An 11,527-nucleotide genomic window follows, 5' to 3' on the forward strand; every position below is an offset into this window, starting at 1 on the left:
AACAGAGATGGATTCCAGATAAAATGATAAGATTATGTAGTATTTGTCGTCAACCAGGACACAACAAGAACAACTGTCCCAATTGAGGAGCATCATTTAGGTCTTAAGCTTTTTGTAACATTGTATTTCTTTAACCTTCAATCATTATATATCATTAAGTTTTTGTTACAACGAGGTTCACAACAAACATCAGTACAAAATAAGCTATCTGAAAGCATAAATATTTCTAATTGGTTACAACAATCAAATTGATATCGTCTCGACCGAACATCATTTCCCTAGCATCCTTATCAGTCTTCATTCGCACCCAACCAAAGATACTATCAAGTCTCTCAATACTTCTAATTTTTTCCCCTTCTGGTATTTTCCCATCTAACCAACGAACCAACTCCCGCTTCAGTTGATCGAACGTAGTGATGTTCCAGAACAGCATCAGCAGCTGAGGTTCGTCTCTCGCATAAATCACCTTACCGTATCGGAGACGAACACCAAACATGATTGCCAAATGATTGTGTGAGATGTGGAACATTTACTCACACAACGCATCTATTTATAACACAAAAATTGCATTTTAGGAAGAGTCTCCAATTGAATTGGCGACTCCTCTTAAAACCTACACAGGGGCGCCAATTGGATTGGCTAGGGCACACGCCCTAGCCAATCCAATTGGCGCCTCCATTCAAGTTTTAAGAGGAGTCTCCAATTCAATTGGCGACTCCTTCTAAAAGTGGGGTAGTTTTGGATTTTTTTTTGAAACCAAGGGTATTTTGGGAATTGGCTACCTATCAAAATTCAGACACTATTTACTTGGGCTGAACTTGCGCGTTCTTTTTTTGAGCGATTCTAAGAAGATGAACTAGGCGTTTGTTGGTGAACCGTCGAGCCATTACGAGCGAAGAAGGGGAAGATTCGCGCGAATAGGTTTCGGGTGTTTGGGTGAGAGTTGTGCGGTTATGGATTCTGGTGAAATTCCGTCGTCGTGCTGTGCGTTTTGGAGAGGTTAAAGGTTGTGAAAATGGGTTATTTATGTTATATAAATTGATATTTTAATTGAGAATAATAATAGAGATTTGATATAGCTAATTTTTCTTTTGGATTCTAAAGTTTATACTCTACTTTAATGGAAGATAAAATAATTTTCAATTTTACATCCAACTTTTAAAAATAGGGTATATACGTTAAAACTTATAATAAGATTTTATTCATAAAATTGTTAGCGTAAAGTTATCCTCAATTTTGTTTATAGATCAATAAATTGATACATTCATCCTATAATTTGCATCATCTATATATCATAGTATAGTATAATGTCTAAAATATCAATCAGAATAAAAGTTTAATTTTATAGAGAAAATGATTGAATCATTTCTCAATTACGCATAAAGTTAGTGGACAAATTTTTTTGAGATCGAGCTTGCAACTATCAGTTTTATTAATCTACAGTTTGCATAGTTTAATCTGGCGTGTTCGTTATATTTTTTCGGTCCCGTTTGCGTTCATATTGTGATCAGCTTGAGCCTTTTCAATCGGACATTTATTATTCTAAAATTCGATCTTTATCTACCTGTTTTCCAAAGGTTTATTTCACGTAGATCATTTTTACGCGTTTCATTTTATTTATTTTAATTCATTTTATTTTTGTTTTTTCGTCAAGATGTACTGAAAAATAAATAGGAGTAACTATGTATTTATTTTGGTTTGATTGTGTTTATTTAAAACTATTTAAATTTTATTTATTTTAAATAATTTAAACTTATTTTACACTAAAAATACTTAAAGATGCTAAGCATTGTCTTTCTAAAATCTAAGAGTCTCTCTCTCTATATATATAATCAGAACACGGGGCCAACTCACTTTTTATTGGTTGGTTTTCAAAATTAATAAAAAAAAGATAAAGAATGAAATGGGACTTTCTGAACGAAAAAATCTCAGAAATATTTTTCATTTTTTCTCTCATCTTCTCGCATCAACCTATTTTCCTCTTTCTCTCCAACTCACCCCATCACCAACCACCCTCAATCACTGTGACATCCTTGCTCTCACTCTCTTCCTCTACCTTTGAACCACCTTTCTCAACCTCCTCCCATATCAAACCTTTGAACCCACCGCCGACTTCGAACCTAGTTTCACCATGTCGCCCATTTCAACCTCTATTTCTTCTCTTTTAGCCACACTGTCACCTTCTCCAACCCAAACGACTTCACCGACAAACATTTTACATCACCGAAAAACTAAACACCATTCACCATCTAAAACCTTGCTAATTTTTCCTTCAACTCTTCACAACATTCCTTCCCCCTCACTGTTAAACTCCATCCATCTTAAAACTTTCGTTACTCCACTATTTGTCTTGCACCTCCGTTGCGAACTTAACTACTCTAGCCAAACACATAAAACACACCACTTTTCAAAACACCCCTTCCAACAACCTTTATCCCGGCCACAAACTGCTCCTGCCATCCACCCTTTTCCGCTCATTCACGTCGGTGAAGCTAAGCACAATATCCATTATGCTTCATAACTCATCTCTGTTACAACAACCAATAACTCCTCTCTCACGTTGACAAGAAAATCAACGACTCCGTAACACTTCTCACATGAACTCAACACCAACTTTGCACAACAATAACTTGCATTCCTGTCAGTTGGTTTTCCGCTTTCATTTTTGTTATTTCGATGATGTTTTGGTTGTTGTTGATTTTGTTTTTGCATTTACGTATTTGGTTGGCTTGCTTGTTTTTTTTATTTCGGTTACTTTAATTTGGTTATAATGTTGTTGTATTCATTGTCATAATAATATAGTATGTGTGGCTTATGTTATTTTATCTATGCTTTTGGTTATGTTGAAAACGAATCAAATTCGTGCCGATACGCTATTTGCATGTACGTGATTCATGTGTGGCATTCACTTTGTTTCGATTCGGTTGTGATGATCTCATCTTTGTGTTAGCAACATTATGGATTTTTCTTACTCTTACGTGCGACATGAAGGAGAGTTGCGGTCCAAAACGCAACGGAAATTAAAATTTTCTCCTTTAGAGATCCTTACGAATGGTCATGATCAGTGATAGAATATTTACCTCTTGTGACGATTGAAACCTTTGGTGCAGATCTCTTGTGACGATCAAAACCTTTGATGCAAATCCACGAAGCGATCACGAACGTTGAACGATGACAGCGTCTCTACTCAGTCCACACGAACGGATTCCTTCAATCTCAGTGCTAGCTGGTACGAATGAAGGCTTTGAGGGAGAGAGAGAGAGAGAGAGAGAGAGAGAAAATGAAAATAATGCAACCGCAATGAATGCTTCTGCACAAGGGTTCTAGTTATAGAACCACTTGTGTGGGCTTAAAGCTAAAAAGCCCACTTAAGTGTATTTTGGCCCATATCTTATAATATGCCCAAAATCACTTAAGTCCATGGTACCTTACCATATTTCGTATTCTACTCAAGTACACCGTACCTTATGATGTTCTATAATTCACTTAAGGGCACCGTACCTTACGATATTCCTTAGTTGCTCTATCTCTCATCAATCCGTCCTTTGTGTGTGACCCTGTAGGTTTTCGTGACGTTGGCAATTATATTAAATCACGCATTTAACATAATAAACAGTGAGCGGTATCTAGCAACACATCACTGCTACCCAAGACACGAAAATATCATGTGATCTGACAAAACCTTCTGTGATAATACTTATGTGTATAATTACCTTTTTGCCCTTATGTCTATATTGAACACAAGGCATAGACCGTGTCATCCTTGTCCAGTTCAATATTGGGCCCATAGACATTTATCCTGTTATGCAGGATGGGCAAATTCCATCTAGGTCACTCATGTCCCTCAGCATGCTTTGTGGAGTACCCATCAACTGTCTTTATGGTTATCCAGTTACGGACAACGTTGGATCAGCAATAAAGCACTCGACTCTACATCTAGGATCCATAGTGGTTTCAGGTCGAAAAGTGGAATACACTATTATCACCATGAGAATAACTTATGACACTTTGCATAACTTTCTATATAGTATTCTCATAGCGGGTCAATCCAGTATAAATATTACTCCTAATATTCATACCTATGTTTAAGACTTGATAACTCTTTATCCATGATCCATGAGATGTGATCATCAGTCTACAAACATAATAGTCTTAATGCTTTAATGTTATCCCACTTCACACTAAAGCTCGACTACGGATACTTTAAGAATAATGTCCTTATGTTTAATGTGTTCTCATGATTAAGTCACACTTAATACATTGAACAGACTATCTATTCCAGGGACTTTATTAATCAACCATAATAAAGAAAATGCCTTTTATTATTAATAAATAATTCGATACAAGTACCAAAAAGTATTGGCCTCTAGGGCTTACACCAACACGACATTCTTCATTGTGTTTCGTTCTGCATGATTAGTGGCGTTAAGTTACAATTCACATGCGTTAACTTTAAGTTACATATGTTTTGTCTTTGCATGTTAAGTTTCATTTACTTGCGTTTGGTTTTCGTACGTATTTCGATCAATTTGCGATGATCGCTTTAAGCGTTAGCATTTTGTCTAAATTATCCTGGATTCCGTACGAAATTTTCGATTTGGTTGTCGTTATGCTTTGATTCAGTTTCATATGCGTTTTTGATGGTTTAGCAAAGCGATAATCCACAATTTTTATTTTTTACCAATTCGCACTTCAATATGCGACTTTTGCTATCACGATGTTATATTTTGTTGCTTTTCGATTTTATTTGTGATGAGCGCTTTGTGCGTTAGCAATTTGCAATTTGATTTGTGTTGAGATTAAACGATCCAGCATCATTACATTTAAATCAAATTTGAATCTTACTTTTGGTAGCTTTACTTTCCACGTCTTTGTGTTATTCGACATCGATTTGCATCCTCGCGTCATGACTTTGACCGTGCACGTTTCATTTTGCTTTACTCTTTCATTTCAATTACAATGAATGTGTGTTGTAAATATGTTGTATGAGCTCCTATCATTTTATCTTTGTTGTATATATTGTATAATATTGTGATCCAATTTACTTTGTGGCGTTAAGTTACGTCTTGTGCTAGAGTTCGTGTCATCATGCTAGAATTCGCACCCCTCGTGATTCAATTTGCAAACTTATGTCACGATTCCCACATCTCATTCATCCTTCAACCACTTTGACCATCGATTCAAAATCATTTCAAAACTTTCAAACCAGTTTCATTTTGTATTCACAAACGCAAATGAAATGCTTGATTCAAAGTCAAGCTCTTTTTCCACATAAATTTAAAATGACTAATAAACAACTTTGACCATTTCAAAATTGATAGAAAAAGACTACATGGGTTTGAGGTCCATTCATAGTCCTGAGTGTTAGACCCAAGTTGTAAGAGCTTGCAAGTCATAAACACTCGTCTTCCTTCCTAAAATTCAAATGAGTTTCCCTTTCGCAATAAATTGGAAGAAAATAATACCTGGGTGTATGGTCTAGTCATAGTTCCGAGTATTAGACCCAAGTTGTAAGAGCTTGTAAGTCATAAATCCCCCTCTTCCAACCCGAAAAAGTATCCAACACATCCAAACCATTTTTCCTTTTGACATAACTTTCAAAATCTTTTTCAAATGAAAGATATTTCGTCTCGAGACGATGCAAAACAACGCCTCATCCACATATGTGTGAATAAGATAAGTGATGTTTTCCCCGCGAATGTTGATATGCAAAAATCCATTTGATGTGATGCAAACGTCCACTCTTCCACTTGTTTTGGGTAAGCAATGTTTTTCCGTCAATTGTGACAAAATAGCTTTCACTAAAATCGACTAACAAAAAAACATTTTATACCCATAACTATGTATCCTTTAGTTCTCCTTCACACTCTGTTAGCTAACAAATTTCGTCCAAATGAGTGGAAAGCATGGTCGCCCATAAGGTCTGTTGGAGGATTAGGTCGACGAGGAAAACTTATAATCCATGGTCAACATGGAAAGGGGCCATTGAAAGTCGAAGGCCATCACTCCATGATGGGGAGCGATCGTGGGTGTCTGAAACGTGGGAAGTTACCTACAGACGTGGGAGAAGTGAGCCGACACGTGTCATCTCGGGACAGAGTTGCAACCTCTCAACGGTTATTTTCTACTAGTATTTAAGCAAGTTGTATGGATCATTTCAAAGGATGGTATTTTAGCATTTGCAGTAGGAGTACACTTGAAGTATCAAAGCGTTTACGAGAAAAGAGTCGTCTCCCTACAAAAGTGTATTTTTGCTTCCACTTGTATTTATCAATCATTTAACTTACCAAATTATCTTTGTTTTTGTTGTCTTTTATTGCATTACTTTACTATATTTTCAACTTACTAAGAGTTACATTCACTCCATTTGAACATTCCAAATACTTTACCAACTAAATAACCATACACTCAACACTAAGTCTAGGACTTTGTAGTCGGTCCTACAAGTAAACCTCTGATCGAAAGGCTAGAGATTGTTGGCGAAAAACAAATTGGCATGCCTAGTGGAACCAGAGGTGTTTAGTGTATGAGAATACGCAGTGGCAAAATGACATTGCCTCGAACACACGAAGAGACGTCTTCGGCGAGAGACACAACGACGTCACAGAAGGCCGATGTCGGTTCCAACATGGTATCGGCGATTTTGACCGTGTTTGTGGGGCCAATTCTAACACCGTGTCAGCCACAAGCGCCGACACCAACATCAATGGGAACTTATGGGGAATACACGCCTAGCTTTATATTCCCCATGCATAGGACGCTGGGAATATCGATTGAGTTTATGGCAAGTATGCACAATCTCGGTTCAACTTTTGGTGAAGCGTCATCATCGCCATTCCCATGTTACCAAGGGTTAGGACCTTTGGCAACCCCATTCGGTCAACCCCCAGGTTTTGGATTGGCGTCTTAGTCGGTCCCAATTTTTACGTCGAGTTATGTCGCTGTTATGAGACAGCAGATGGACGAGAGTAACCATGAGATGATCCATATGCTAACTTAGCAAATGGGCACCATCCTGAGGCCTTTGACCCAAGATTCAACATAGAGTTACCAGCAACTGGCAACTCAAATGACAAGAATATGAGACTTTTTGGAGGCTCTAAGGGCGTCAGTTTGTCAGAATCCAACACCTCCTCCTCAACCGGAAACCCCAGTCCAACAAAAGGAAATGATGGATGACAGCTGAACCGAGATTTAAGATGCAAGATTGCAACCTAACTTCGACTCCAGCTGAACCCAAATTACAACTGTCGAAGGATTCAGATGAAGATGATGTCGACCCAACCCAATATAGAAGACTTATTGGGTCACTTCGATACCTTAGTCACACAAGGCCTGACTTAGCATACAGTGTATGTATGGTGAGTAGGTTCATGCAGAAGCCAAAGGTATCACATCTAGTAGTGGCGAAGAGGATACTAAGGTATCTGAAAGAAACTCTCGATTATGGTATTTTGTTTCCTGCAACCGATGAAGGAAAAGAATGTAAGTTAGTGGGATACACTGACTCATGTTGGTGTAGTGATGCTGAGGCTCGAAAATCCACAGGTGGCTATGTGTTTATGCTAGGTGGTGCACCAGTTGCTTGGAGTTCGAGAAAGGAACCATTAGTGGAATTATCGTCGTGCGAAGCACAATACATAGTTGGTTCTCTTTGTGCATGTCAAGCAACATGGATGGTGAATATGATCAAAGAGATAACAACGAAGAGTCATGGAGCAATTACCATAAAGATTGAGAGCATGTCAGCTATCAATTTGGCGAAGAATCCGATAGCACATGGTCGAAGCAAGCACATCGAGATGAGATTCCATTATCTTCGGAAGCAGGTAGCAGATGGAAAGATGAATGTGGAACACTGCAGAACTGAGAATCAGACTGCAGACATCATGACGAAGGGAGTGCAGGTCGAGGTGTTCAGAAGATTAAGAGCTATGATGAATGTAGATAGCTTAGACATAATGAATTAGGTGGTGTGTTGAATTGTAATTCCTTGTGTCGAAGAAAGTTGCTCGACAAGAACAAGGAAGTGTCGAACCACCTAGGGTGTTGAGTTGTGTTAGTGTGTCGAAGCATGTTGCTTCACACATAATTTCGACTTATGCCTATTTTAGTAGTGTTAGCTATTTTGAGATTTTATAGTTTTGTGTTTTGACTTGAGGTCCAAGTTAACTTAAATTTATAAATAGAGGGAGTAACCCTTATTTTTGTAATGAAGTGAATAGAGTATTCATAACATTTTAATTCACATTATTTTGCAGTTGGAAAGTGAATAATAAGTTTTCCACAGTTTGTGGGCAGAGAGAAACTCTACAGAATTTTATTACTCTTCTCCTTCATCGTTATTTTCTTTTTTTTTCCATTGTTCTTTCTTTTCATTGCTATTATGTGGGTGATAACAATCTTGTTCATCAAGATTGATAGAAATTCTCTATAGATTTTGGGGGATTTCCAACCGTTTGAACCATCACCAACTTTGGTTTGCCTCTTGATTTATATTGTTTGTTGGTAATCCTTGCTTGAAATTGGATTTTCTTTGTGTTTGTTTAATTTCAACTTGTGTTATTTATTTTGGTGCTTGAGTTTATTGCTTATGGATTTTATTGCTTATGGATCAATTATGTGGTGTTGTTTGTTTTTGTTGTTATCTTAATTAGTATGAATGTTATTTTATAAATGGATTGATGTTTCTGTTTTGTTAAAGATGACTTGGATGAGAACAATGATGCTTGAATGTGCTGGATTTAAGAGATGTTTTGACAAACTTTTGAAGATGCATTGTTGGTCTTTTCTAATAAGGAAAAAACATAAGGAAATAATGTGAAGAAAAGGAGAGGGATAAGAACTCTCTTTCTCTCCCCCTTTATTTTTATATATATTTATCTTTTATATTTTTCGGCCATGGTTATTACGGATTGTTAAATATTTGTTACTGTTTGTTTTAATTTCTTTTGATATATTAACGTAGTCATGGTCTCTTGGATTTACTTTCTATCAAATATTACAGCCTCTTGTTTGGAGACTTATAGAATTGTATACTTATAGAATATATAAATAACATTGTAAATAATATTATGTTGTGATGCTTCGATTCTGATTACATTGCATTAAATCAGATTTTTAGTTTGTGGACTCGACAATTTTTAATACATTGATAGAATATTTTTTCCGCGTTATGATCTTGTGTATGACATTACTCATGTTGTCATTACACACAAATCGGCTTTTAGCATATTGTGGTTAACTCGCTTGGATTATTTTATATTTGATCTTATTGTTTATTCTTTAATTAAATTAATTAATTAATTAATTTTTTTGTCTAATTAGATAAAAAATTTAATCAATTTTAATTAATTTAATTATTTGATTACATTAATTTTTAATCAAACAAATTTTGATAATTAATTTTAATTAGCTTAATTGGATGATCTAATCAAATTTCAATTAATTGATTTTGTTAATTAAATAAGGATCGACTTATTTCACTATCATTTCAACCATCATTTTCAAATTACCAACTCGATTTCATTCATAATCACTTCGGCTTCAAATCATTTCAAGACCATTTCATCATCGATCCAAAACCATTTCAAAACCATTTTCATAATTCATAATAGTTTCAAACACAAATAAAATTTTTTGATAAATATCGAGTGCGCCTTTCCTAAATCAATTCAAAACACCTAATCGCGGTTAAAACCATTTCATTAAAGATGAAAAGGGGGATGGTCTCGAGTCTTCGATTCCTCTTCTCAATTGTTTGGGTGCAAGTTCCCTTACTCTACTAGTCAAACAATTTGTCATCTCTTAAAATACTTCTAAATCTAATCAATATTAAATCATTTTTACAATAACTTAGATGAAAAAGGAAGTGTTCTAGATCCTGTTATTCCTTCCCCGAATACTTGGATACGAGTTGTCTTACTCGGTCATTTAATTATTCTTCGTTTATCTAAAAATACGTTAACAATGTCTAAACCCTTTCGTTAAGGATAAAAATGAAGATGGTCTCGAGCTTTCGATTTCTCTCTTCAATTACTTGGATATGAGTTCCCTTACTCGACCATTCGAGTAATCGTCATATATTAAAAAAACTTCCAACTCGAATTACCTTTAACACTCTCGTAATCAAAACCTATTGAAACTCATTTTTCGTAATAACTTGGACGAAAAGGGAGGTAGTCTAGTGCCTTCTATTCACTTCCTCGAATACTTGGATACGAGTTGCCTTACTTAATCATTCGAGTATTCGTCATCCAATCAAAATACCCAGACACAATCTAAATCCTTTCGCAATTAAGGATGAAAACGGAGATGATCTAGAGCCTTTTATTCCTCTACTTGATTATTTGGATATGAGTTTCCTCACTCGACTATCAGAGTAATCGTCATCCAACAAAACACTCAACACACAAACATATCTTTTTCTTGCACCCGCGTGATCGAAACCCTTTTCACAAATGGAAATTGTTTAGTCCTTTCTAATGCGCACACAAACTAGCGCTTAAGCCTCTCATGCGCGAGCATACAACTAAATGTTTAAACTTCTAGAATACGATCAAACATGATCTCTTCCACCGCAAAACAAATAAACACTAAGTCTCCCATCCGCGAGCAAACAAGTCAATGGTTAACCGTTAGAATGTGACCTAAACATTCGTCCTCTAAAATCGACCAACCAACACTCTTGGCTACCAAGAACTACGTAGCTTTGAGTTCTCCATCACACCTGGAGATACGTAGGAGCGAGATTCACATATCGTCAAACACTATAATAAAAAACATAAAAAATATCTTTTGTCTTGTCCAGAACTATGTAGCTTTGAATTTCTACCTGAGGATACGTAGGAGCAAGACTCACAATCTTATCAAGCACGCCCTAACAAAAACATTATTGCGACCCTTTTTATTTTCTTTTACACTTTTGATCTACTTAAAGAAAATAAATAACATTAGCTAACATTCAATCACAAGTTTAACTAAAAGATTATCGTTGAGTACAACGGACATGAGGGGTGCTAATTCATTCCCCTTGCGTAATCGACTCTTGAACCTGAATATTATTGCGATGACCATTTTCTTTCTTTTTAAAGGTTTTATTGATATTTTCCTTTTCCTTCATTGGAATAAATAAAGTTCAGTGACGACTATGTTCGATTTTTTTTTTGCGACCATCGTGAAGGATCATATTTTTCGAGATGCAAAACGTGTTGTCCTTTACATGCTGGAACTGTACTACCTGAAGTTGATTTGAATGAAAGGAGAAGGAATATATTATAATTAGTGGGCCAAAACAAGGAATATCCACAAGGCTCATGATCTAATGACAAGACAAAACCTTAAAAGTTAGAGGGTATAAAAAGAACCCGTTAGGCGAAATAGAGGTTCAGAAGTTGGAAACTTGAGAAATTACTCTGAAAAATATCTTATTGAAGAAGAAGAAGAAGAAGAAGAAGAAACTTGAACCAGAAGTGAAGAGTTCCTTCCATTCTCCCTACATTAAAGAATTGTTGAGCATCCTGACGTG

This window comes from Lathyrus oleraceus, chromosome 5, assembly GCF_024323335.1.
Source record: "Lathyrus oleraceus cultivar Zhongwan6 chromosome 5, CAAS_Psat_ZW6_1.0, whole genome shotgun sequence".
NCBI lineage: Eukaryota > Viridiplantae > Streptophyta > Magnoliopsida > Fabales > Fabaceae > Lathyrus > Lathyrus oleraceus.